We start from the raw sequence: 12361 nt of genomic DNA, 5'->3' as shown, positions 1-12361 counted from the left end.
GGAAATTAGACACCTACATTTATAACATCTTTTTACAGCTCAATAGCAAAATAGGATGTTACAAGACAGAAGGGCAGACTCAATAGCTCGGCTCACAAAGAACAGGTTTATTGCGGGAGGCAGACAGAGGTGGATTACAGACACATCCCAGCACAGGGATTGGCTGAAACCACAAGGGCAACGCTTTATAGGTGGTGACGCCCCCTGCTGCTCAGGGGGGCACTGACTACTTCCTGGTGCAATTCCAATATTGGAGGCTATTAAAAGTAAGACTTTTTGGAGGGTGTTTCCATAACTAACTAACAAAGCACACATTTTCTGTCAACAAATCTTAACATAATGCATCTCTTCATTAAGTGAAACCAACTTCAAACGTGCATTCCGACTTTTTTTTTGTATATTTCATAGTAACACTACAATATGAAACACGACATTGTTACTATTAGTGCATCAGCAGTAAAATGTACTTAATCATCCAGGCACTTCTATTGTGAAGAATGGGCCCTCTCAGTTTTAAATATCAATGTGATACATGCAAAGGATCTAATTTGAATAATTTCAGAGGCTGTTTAAATATTGACATGTATCATAATTTAACTTTTATCATACAGCTAAAGGTAGTATTGCAAAAATCTGTAACTCCAGCTGACAGGTAAATGGAGTAAAGTACATAAAAAAACTGGAAAACATCACCTTAAGTGTTTTGATTGTCAACATGCTGCATTTGCTTATATTATGCACCTTATTTTGGAACCAGCCGGGTCTCAAACATACATAAAAATGACTCAATTAAGTTTTAATTTTTAAACTCCAAAATTTCAGGTGTTGTGGAAAATGTAAGCTACTAATGTTTCTTCTAAGAATCCAAACACTTGCACTTAAACTGCAACATAAATGTGTGTCTCTCGTCCTCACCTGAGACGAGGTAGCAGGTAAGTCTGGGACCATAGTGTCCGCCTGTGTCTTGCGTCCAGTCTGACTACCGGCCATATGCTGGAGATAATGTAAAACACACACACACTGGAAAATTGGATTACCCAAGAGGTCAATAGATTTTTCTACTCCTCCATCTGCCCCTCTACACTTCTGTCCCCCGTCACTTTACCCCCCACTACTACTCGGTCTGCCCAATCTCTATAAACCTTTCACTTCCCTCCTACTCTTACCCGTCGTTGCACTGTGCCAAATAGTCTGCTCACGCAACAGCAGCATGTGGTGCATTGATGAGGGCAGTTAATAAGGGCAGTGAAAAAATAGCTTCATCAGGCTGTCAAAAAGGCAACAGGTTGTGGCTACTAATGGTGCTCTGGAAAACTCCCAATGAAGACATGGGCCGGGCCCCAATTTAAGAACATCTTCAAGCAGGTTCATACTGACACCTTTTTAGATTATAATGGTCAAATGCCATACATATTAGTCGTATTTTTAAGTATTTTTTGCCAAGCTTGTCTAATATTTTTGACTCAAGTGTTACACATTTTTAAATATCATTTTATTGAATGAGCAGGTTGCTGTTCTGGAGGCAGAGATTGATCAAGCTGCCCCTGGTGTTTTTTACTACATACGACTAGTAGCCCTTGAATCAAAATGCAACTGATCCAGGTAGTGGTCACACTTTGCTCTGTTGTTCTAGTTTTTGCCATGCTGCAAGCCCAATCTCACAAGCAGCACAAAAAGAAGTGAGTAATAAGGCCGCATGATAAACGTATAAAGAAATTATCACGAAAAACATGCATTTCCAATTGTTCTAAAAAAAAAAAAAACAAGATAGCTTAGCCGTGAAAAACCTTATTTATTTTTATCATTATCACCAAAGTGATCAAACCCATGCAAATATTTAATACCCCAGCAAATGTTTTACCAGCCTTTAGGTACTCAGGTGAAAGCAACTTATACATATCCTCACCAAAAAACAAAATGTGGAGCTACATTAATAACAAACGGAATCTGAAGAATTCTACAGAACTATTTTAAAAGAAATCAACATTGCATGTACAACAATATTCCTTTTCCACAACATATGCAAAAACACAAAAAAGTTGCTGAGTGCTGTGCAGTGCAGTGAAATGGGCTGTGATCTGGAGGTTGGTTCTTTACACTATCATCTGCAACCACAAACATTTTGTCATAAGATCAGTCTCTCTGAAAAGCTAAACATGATACGTGTTTACGCCCACGGTAAATTAAGTCAAGTTAACCGGGCAGTAAAATGTAAGCACCGTTATTGTCTTCATAAAACAAATGTAATGTTGGCACGAAAAAACTATTGGTCTAATGATATTTCACCTAGGGCTGGGCACTATATCGACATAAAAGGCTAGATATTGTCTTAAATCTTGGATGTTGTAATATCCTTATAGACACAACTGTTATCTTTTCCTGGTTTAAAGGCTGCATTACAGTAGAGCGATGACTATTATTAGATATACTACTATTAGATGTTAGTTGCCTTTACCAAATACTGGTGTTTATTTATAAAACAAATCTCATGTGTTGCAATTTTTTTGTAAAAGCACCAGTGTCAACCCTACAATATTCAATATTCCTGTGCAATTAAGTAATTAATAATTACTCAAATACAACAGTGGGGCTCGAAAGTCTGGGCACCCCAGGAAAAAAAATTGTTATTAATAAGAAGCCAAGAAAAGATGTCCCAAAAAGTTAGATTTTATTTCAATTATTTACCCTTTCAAAATAACAGAAACAAAAAAATGGCATCTGCAAAAGTTTGGGCACCCTGCAGAGTTTATAGCATGACCGGTCCTTTGGAAAGCTAAGACCTGACAGTGTCATGGATGTTCTCAATCATTGTCTGGAAGACCAGGTGATGTCATTCTTAAGGTTTTAAATGCCCAGACTCATCTGACCTTGCCCCAACAATCCACCATGGGTTCTTCTAAGAAAGTGAAACTGAAATAGCTGACGTCTCACAAAGCAGGAGAAGGCTACAAGAAGATAGCAAAGCGTTTTCAGATGCAATATCCTCTGTTCGGAATGTAATTAAGAAATGGTCGTCATAGGAACAGTGGAAGTTAAGCAAGATCTGGAAGACCAGGAAAATATCAGACAGAAAAGCTCGCAGGATTGTGAGAAAAGCAGTCCAAACCCACGTTTTACTGCACAATCCCATCCAGACAGACCTGGAGACAGGAGTTGTGCTACCCCATTCCACTATAAAGAGATACTAGCACAGATATGGTCTTCATGGAAGAGTCATCAGAAGAAAACCTCATCTACTCCTCACCACATAAATCAGCGTTGAAGTTTGCAAATGAACATCTAGACAAGCCTGATGCATTGTGGAAACAAGGTCTGTGGACCGATGAGGTTAAAAAGAACTTTTTGGCCGGAATGAGCTAGGTACATTTGGAGAAGAAAGGGCACAGAATTTAATGAAAAGAACCTCTGACCAACTGTTGAGCAGGGGGGGATTAATCATGCTTTGGGGTTGTATTGCAGCCAGTGGCACATGGAATATTTCCGAGTAGAAGGAAAATGGATTCAATAAATTTTAGAAATTTGGATGCTAACTTGGTGCCATCTGTGAAAAAGCTGAAGTAAAGGAGGGTGGCTTCTACAAATGGATAATGATCCTAAACACCTAAAATCCCGGTGGTTACATCAAGAGGCGTAAATTGAAGGTTTTGCCATGGCCTTCACAATCTCCTGACCTCAACATAATTGAAAATCTATGGATGACCTTAAAAGAGCAGTGCGTGACAGACAGCCCAAAACCTCAAAGAACTGGAAGACTCTTTTGAAGGAAGAATGGGCGAAGACACTCAAACAAAAGAATTAAAGACTCTTGGCTGGTACAAGAAGCGTTTCAAGCTGTGAACTTACCAAAGGGAGCAGTACAAGGTATTAACTCTACAGGTGCCCAAACTTTAGCGACGCCATTCATTGTTTTGTTATTTGAAAGTGTAAATGATGGAAATAAATCTAACTTTTAGTGACATATATACAAATGTCTAATCTGTCATTTGATGCCTGTGAGATTTTTCCATCTTTCTTGGCTTCTTTATGCACATTAGTACAAATTCTTACCAGGGGTGCCCAAACTTTCGAGCCCCACTGGTACCTGGACACTAACGGCTCTAACTGATCATTTATGCTAAAGGTCTTTTCATAGCTAAGGTTTTATTGTTATTTTTATATGTTTCTTCTCTATACTGTATTTTTCTACCTTTTTTGTAAGCTGTTAAATGCTGCTGAAAAATTCAATTCCTTGCGGGAGTCAAAGAGAGTCAATGTCAATATCAACATTGAGGTATTTGGTTCAAAATATTGTGATATTTGATGTGCCCTTTTGCTAAGAATCATGGGAGCTGTAGTGTGAAAGCAGGCAAAAGTAATTGTTGTGACTAGGTTAACTAGGTGTTGAGTTCATGAAAAGCACTATATAAAATTAAATTTATTATTATTATGACGACCTCTAACCAGTCCCTCCAAGATTTTGCAGCCTTGAGATTGTTGTGGCCCAAAATGCCTATAATTTTTGTATAGTTCTATAAAAATAAAAAGGAAACTTGTTCTGAGGGAATAAAAACTACTATAGGCTGAGTTTTCCTAGGACCTCAAGATGCTGCAAATGTTGGTATACTATAAAAATGGCCGGTGGATTAAAGACAAAATTTAACATGTCTGTGGCTTGTTGATCTTGAGTGTTAGATCTTTAGATTTCAGTGGCTTCAGAGTGAAAAAAAAAGCGTTACAGCGTACATGACATTAAAACGTAGACAGGTTGGCGGATGGTCGACAGGTTTTGTCTTTCGCTGTACGTTTTGTTGGTAAATGTGAGATGTTTAAGACACACACGTCTCGTTAAACAAGGAAATGAATATGGCCACGTACGTGTAAAGTCAACCCGTTCTTACGCCCGCTTGGTATTGGCTCTCAGAGTCACATACTGTACAAAGTCTGACAAGTGGGACTGCTGAGATTGGTTTAAGTTGCAAAAAACTCTTATTTTTGGTCAATTTGCAAGTTGCACCAAAGTCACGGTGATTGGTTGAATTTGCGTAAATTGGTGCAATTGCGACATGCGAGATCCTGGAGGGACTGCTAGCAGATACAGGATTTCTTACCTTCTTCATCATCTTTACTTGCCCCTTAAGTCTCTGAACATCTTGGAGTACAAGTCTCTGTTTGTCCAAGCTGTCTTTATAGCATCTGAAACATGGAATCAAGTCAAGGGTAGCATCGTCATTTTAACATTACTACAACTGAGCCGTACCGCCTTGACAACACAATTCATTCTAATTCATTCATTCTTCTGAATGGGTCAACAACAGTATCTTACATTGCCACTTTCCTAGTAGGTTGTAATGTCACAGTCAAAGGGCTTCTTTGCTTGAGCAGTATGAGGCAACCCGGCGCTCTCGTACTCATGCAGCTCCAGATATGCCTGACAGAGATGACATCAGTCTGAATAATGGAATTGTATCTAGAGAGTATGCAATTAACAACGAAGGTGGGGGACAGGCTGCACATGGATCCCTAGTGGCATCTGTGGCTCACACGTGTTTAAAGTAAAAAAAACTGTTTACAAAAAATTACTAGTTCTTATGCAACATTAAACAATATATGATACAATTCTCCAGGGATTGAACATCTATTGCGTCTGTTCTGCCTGTGCCGTCACCATCCCTACCATCCTTATTTTTAACCTTCCTAGTGACTTCAAAACATTAATATCAAGCACAAGACCTCCAAAAGCCTGTGAGGCTTTTTATCTGATGATTTGGGACACAAAACGAAAAGCGCCATCTGACCTGCCCGCAGCGGAAAAGAGCCTTTGTGTTGGCAGAGTCTATCTCCAAGGCTTTGTTGCCATATTTCAGGGCTTTGTGAGGGCAGTCCCAGACGGAGCTCCGTGAGAGAAAGTTTAGATAGAGAGGAAGCAGTGCTGTCTTGATCCCCTCCACCTCTGCACCGCTCTGTGTTTCCCTGTTCCCCAGCAGCTTTGTTGCCTGGGGGCCAAGCACAGAACCCATTACAAAATACATTTTTCATTTTTACTATTACAGTAAAATGAAGGCAACAAATACCTGTAACTAGGACGTTGTTCTTTATGCACTTTTCATGATCTACCTGTTTATAGCGATCTTTGGCGTTGTCATAACGGCTCTGCTTGAAACAACGGTTGCAAAGCTGCGTAGTGTGTTGACAACTTCGAAGAGCGGGACAGAGGAACGTGTGTTCTGTCCTCCTGAAGACAGATAAGAGAAGGTAACAAGCAATGGAAAGGACATTTTTCTACCTCATTCTGTCTTATTTTGGCTATAAAAAAATATAATTGAAAAAAAAAAGCAATAGAGGCCATAATGCAAAGTTTCAAGGTGCATAATCATAGGAAGACTGCACTGTGCATAGTCTATTCGACGACGATTCATGTAGGGGATTGGTCCGGAAAATCCTCCAGATGTCCTCATTTTTGGCCGGTGCCCCTCACCTTCCGCTTTCTTTGGTTGGCATTCTAACCTCTGGTCGATTTCGAGGACTATGGTTAACTGCTCCTCAGATCTCTGCAGGGTAAATCCAGACAGCTAGCTAGGCTATCTGTCCAATCTGAGTTTTCTGTTGCACGACTAAACAACGTTCCTTCATGAGGCTATTTTGCAGAGGCACCGTTGTGAAAATTGTGATTGGTTTAAAGAAATGCCAATAAACCAGAGCAAATTCTCTCCCATACCTAGTGCTGTGTGGACTAGCCAGACTAGCATGTACGTAAGTGCACTAATGTGAATTTATGCATTTAAGTGGATGAAATAAGTGGATGAAACTATAATTCAATCTCCTTTAATTAGATGCCATTATCATGCATTTGCTGTCAAGTGAAGAACAATGTCTTATGTCATTTCTGACCTGTCAGTATTCTCAGACTGTGACACACAACAGGACACCTGAAGCCTTCACCGGACTCATTGCGATGAAGTCGTCCACTTGTCCCGAGTCGAGGAAATCGAGGATCTGCACCTCATACAGAACCACTGCAGCAGCGGGAATTAACGGAGGAACCCATGTCCCCATATGCATACTGGGGCTGTAAGAGGAAACGGGAGAACTCTCCTTTCTTCATGGTCAACAGACCAAGCTCTAGTCCAGCCAGCGTCACATCTGTTTGCATGATCATTTCAAAACTGTGATTTTTGTTTTGTTTTTTTAAACAAAAGAGAAAACTTCTATTGAATATGCACTAAGAGTCATGACCTCTCCCTAACTTCATCATTTGGGGTACTTGCGTGTGTTGTGGTGTTTCAAAAGGCAGGTCAGAAATTCCAGGAACAGTAAGGACTATGGAAGAAGGAGAATGAGGATTAGTTACTGCAGGACAACATCTTTTGGCAACTATGCAGGTTTTTTTAAGAATTACACTTGTAAATACTCAATACTGAAGCATTTTGGGGCACAGATGGACCCTCTCCGGGTTGGACCACCTTTCAGGATCCTTCATCTCCCAAGACATCATTCATCTGCTGGCGAAGCTGATCAAATGGACTCTAAGTGGCAAGAAGTTAGACTTCATTCTACTGAACGGCTTTGAAATAAATAAAAAAATCGACAGTAGTTCGAGAAATCTGATGAGGAAACTGCTATGATGCAATATAAGAAGGCAACCAGCATTGTATTCTTTTGTCAGCTCTGACTTTTGCTTTAGTTGGCAATTTGTTTTGTTGTGCTGCTGTGCAACATGGAATATTAGGTTAAAAAATTATTTTTATTTTCAAATGTCTGGGTAACCCTGATAACAGTGTTATCTTTAAATGATTTCAACTTTCGAATCATTTAAGATCGAGGAGATAATGTTTATGAACGCTAGTCACACTGAATTAATCTATTTAATGTTATAATACAATATAATAATAGCTACATGCTTAGCTTAAACTGCTATGATCACACTTTAGCCTCAATTTGCGTTAATAAATGGTGACAAGTGTCACATTTCCTAAAGATCTATAATATATATTTTTTAAACTTTAGAAAAGACCAATGCTGAATAACGTAACAAATGACCGCAACTGAACTACGTTTGCAGATCTGCAATATTGTGAATTTAAAAGGATTTTCTGTGCTTCAACATAAACGTCACCACTTAGCAAGCTAGTCAGTCAACAGTCTTGCAGCTAACGTTAGCTAGCACTTAGTTAGCTAACGCTAGCTAATTAGCTAGCCATGCTAACCTTTCAACGCGTAACTTACCGGAGTGCTCCGCCCCAGTCGCTCTTCAGCGCCTAGTAACCTCGGATACGTGGAGACTAGCCCGTTTCCTGACATGTAGGTGGTAGGTAAGTTAACGCGACCGTTAAGCAGTGCTTTTAACTGTCGCTAACAAGTGGCTTAATTAAGAGTAAAAGTATTTCTTACTTTGTTTAGGCGCTCAGGTTTGGGTCACTCAATAAAGCAATAGGCGCTGCCGCAGAAGGCGGGGTTAGGCTTAACAAATCCGACTCAACTGTTGGTTGCACGAAACGAGGACAAGGGATTAAGCCGGGATATTCAAATTATCCTGGATGAATTTAGCTTGGACTCGGTTGCACGAAACCAGATTGAATGAAGCCCAGCCAAGTAACCATGGAGATTATTTCTTTGCGGCTGCTTGGTCCAGAGCAGGCTAACAGCCAGGCTAAAATTAATCCTGCAGTCTCAGTGTCAAATCAGCTGCCGTTTGATCCGAAATAAACGTGTTTAACAGTTATTCCGTTGCTTATGCATGGGTTCTGCTTCATTTTTATTAAATGCATTAGCCTACTTGTCATATTGTAGTCGCGAGTTTGATTTAAACACATACCACAGTTGTTTAGATGGTTAGGAATGGTTGCAGTTGCACCCAGATGCGGAGTGGGACTTCCGGTGGGACGGTAGTGTGTCGAGGCTGTCTGGCCTGGCGCGCCCGGTGGCCGCTGGCCGGTAGCGCGGCCGGTGGCCGTGCCCGGTGGCGCTGGCCGGTAGCTGCGGCGGTGGGCGCTGCCGGTGGCCGGTGCCTACCGGCAGACTGCGAGCGCGTCAGTGTCCACTCTCTCTGTAAAAGTAGAGATGAGCAGCGCAGCGGCCATGGTCTCCGCTTCAGGTTTATACAGGACGCGCTCGGAGATAAGTGTGAGGATATTAATGTAGCGATATTCCCAATGATATTAACTGTGCCTACTGGTCAGAGACCAATAATTTGCTTCATTTTCTTGTCGCTTGTCTTCTCTAATAAAGGACAGTTTGTGTTATAACATAAATCCTAATAAGTAGGCCTAATGTTTTTTATTATAGCTTACTTTGGTTTTAAAACCTTCTCAATTAGTCTCACACCCTGGACATAACGTGCCTATATCAGAAGTATGTAGTGTATTTTCATTCATCACACAGGAACACCACAACGGTTCTTAATCTTTTTATTTGGTGCGGTCACTTGTAGAAGATAAACCATGAATATGTTTTCCATATGCTCACAGCGTGCATTGAAGTCACTTACTTCTTTTTCTAGTTGTTGTCTCTTTTCTGATTGTTCTGTATGAACATTATTGTACAAAGAATTAGATATAGCTATAGAGATGTGTGCATGTGGTTGAAAACAAGTTCTCGCGTTGTGAATAAGGGTTTGAAATTAAGCCTAAAGTCCGTAGGGTCCATTCCCGAGGACATTAGTTCCCTCTGCTCACTTTTAAGGCAAAGGCTAAATAATACTAATTTATTTATAGAGCGCTTTACATGGTATGCTAGTCAAAGACACTTTACAGTAAAACCAGCACATTTATCACATAAAAAATAGAAACATGAAACTAGCAATTTAAAGCAATTAAAACACAGTGTAGCCTACAACTTTGTAAAAATGTGGAGTGGACTAGAGCCTAAGTAGATATTTTTACATCCATACCATTCAGTCGGTTCGCATGTTGGCTTTTTTCTCTCCGTTTGAGCCAAATTTTCCCTTTTTACATATCTCCCTCTTACTTTCCATAGCATGCTGCGCTCATTGTGGTGAAACATTCGGCGCATGCGTCTTCTCAATTCTACATCAGTCAATCTGTGATCGATACCGGGTCTATCTGAGAAAGCCTGTGAACGTGCACTATCCTGGCTGTCTACAACCTGGCTTTGACATAGCTTCACCTGTTCATCCTGGCTCGGCAAACCGATTTAAGCCGCGATGAGCAGACCACACTAAGTCAAGCTGCGCTTTTTCACCCCACAGAGATATGTTCATGACAAATTTTTATTTGTACCATTAATAAGCAAAGCCAGTGCATAAAGATGTCTGTGGTGTTACAAAAATGTGTTTCTGAATAATAAAACAATCTCCTAAAAAAGAAGCATAGTAATGTCAAACTTAAAATCATCATCCTTCAAGTGGTTTTTTTTTTATTTTTTATTTACTTAGCGAAAATATAAATACAGAGTGAAACCTTTCAAACTTAAAAAAAAAAAAAAAAAAAAGAAGAGCATTAAGGACCTTAAATGTCACATTTGAGTTGTGACATTAGATATTAGGCTAATGCTGCCATGCTAATCCTGCACACATTGCCGGAGGACCAAGCAAGCGGCCCACAGCGGGTTACATGCAGCCTGTCCAGTAGCAGCCAACGTGAGTTATTTTAAACTATGAGAACGGGGCTGCAAATCAGGAAGCAAGGCCTTGAGTTTTGCAGTGTGTTTAGCTATTGCATAAATATAAACACATTTTAAAAACTGAAAAGGTTCAAAACAATCTTAATGTTTTAAAGTAACTGAAACTTTCAGATTTATGTATGAGGTAAAAAGTACAATATTTTCCTGAATTGTAGGGTAGCAGTAGACTTGAACATAAAATTATGGTTCAAAATGTCAATTACATTTGGAGTGTATCTATGGCTAGACTACCAATAGGTCCTGCCAGAAATCCACATTGGAGTTGTTGCATCTGTTCATGGTCTGGACTGAATTGGTTAGCAGGAACTGCTATAACTACGTGCCAGTTCAGAGCAGGAATTGCAGCAGGTAACACCTTGTTGAGCAGTGTCGGATCCAAAAAATCTCTGCCATGGCTGTGAGTGGTTGCGTTGCCTTTGAAGACATCCTCGGATAAATATCTGATATGGTGTATGGTGGCAACAGTGCGCAAGCCACGGTGTTCCATGTGTGCCTGAAAAGATCCAGGTCCCGGTTAATCGTGGCAGGTAAACATAGTGCAAGCAAGTGCAGCTCTTTGTACAGTTAATCATTCCTTCACTTTCAGGAAGGAGAAAAGCTGGTGGTACACATGTCAGGTTCATAACACTTTAACTTACTAAATAAACACGATCAAGCAAGAAAGAGACCGCAGACGGCAAATGTGTAGTTAAAAGACAATTGCAAGAGGGGAGAATCAGAATAGCCACCTATCTGCAGCATGACCTTTCGAGAACTCCGGGGATTTCTCTGCAGTTCCCTTGCTTTATTGAAACATAGTTTTTGATACAATGATGACATCTTGGTTATCTGGTTTATGCCTACGCTAAGAGAACAACGTGTACTTTAAAGGACCTTGAATCTAAGACACTGGTTATCTCTGTAACAGCAGCGACTAAAGAAAACACAGACACAGCTTGAAAGAAACGCAGTATTGTTAAATGTGCATATGAGATTATAAAATATAGTAAGCATATAGGTTCATATGAAAATCAAGATATGAATATATAATAATCATGAAAGCTATAAATGAAAGTCATAATATTTTAAGACACTACTGCAGAGAAATAAGAAATAAAAGACTATAAAAATAATTTCTCTATCAACACATTTGTCATTCCCCGCCAAAGATCTCCCCAAAGCCTCTCTATCCGCTGGTTATGGACACTTCTTCCCCGTATGGCACTTCCCCTTTCTGATCCACGGTAAATGTTCATGAAGAAGCAAACACTGTTGTTTTCTCCCCCATAGTCACCCCTTATCCTAGAAGGCACCCTAATTAGCAGTGGCTAGAAAAAACTGATCAAACTCAAACTGCTACTTCTGTTATTGTCTGAAGCTTGCAAAAAACACAGTCTGCTGAGCCACATATTCCACTATTCTCCTAAAAATGAAAACAAAAGGAGGTTTTGTGTTGCATTAGATTACAAAATAATTCAGGCTTCTACGCTTGCTCCTGTACAAATGTATGGGTGTATTTAAAGTACGATTTGTCATGTACGGTAATGTCGATTAATCAGTAATGCAAAACAGACAGCAATCATATTCTCATAATTACAAGCTACATAAATGAGGAAATTAGAACACTACATTTATACATCTTTTTACAGCTCATAGCAAAATAGATGTTACAAGACGAAGGGCAGACTCAATAGCTCGGCTCACAAAGAACCGGTTTATTGCGAAACGGGGGGAGGAGAGACGGGGGAGCGAGGAGGCGGACGTC

General features: G+C 40.1%; 1 pseudogene; it reads right to left on the bottom strand.

Annotated features, from left to right (window-relative positions):
• Positions 1-2040: 2040 nt before the first annotated feature.
• On the bottom strand, positions 2041-8277 carry LOC116705905 (inactive peptidyl-prolyl cis-trans isomerase FKBP6-like; annotated as a pseudogene).
• Positions 8278-12361: the final 4084 nt, after the last annotated feature.

The sequence above is a fragment of the Etheostoma spectabile genome, chromosome 18 (genome assembly GCF_008692095.1).
Source record: "Etheostoma spectabile isolate EspeVRDwgs_2016 chromosome 18, UIUC_Espe_1.0, whole genome shotgun sequence".
Lineage (NCBI taxonomy): Eukaryota > Metazoa > Chordata > Actinopteri > Perciformes > Percidae > Etheostoma > Etheostoma spectabile.
Note: the sequence above shows the minus strand (reverse complement) of the source record. Positions and strands in the feature narration are given on the sequence as shown.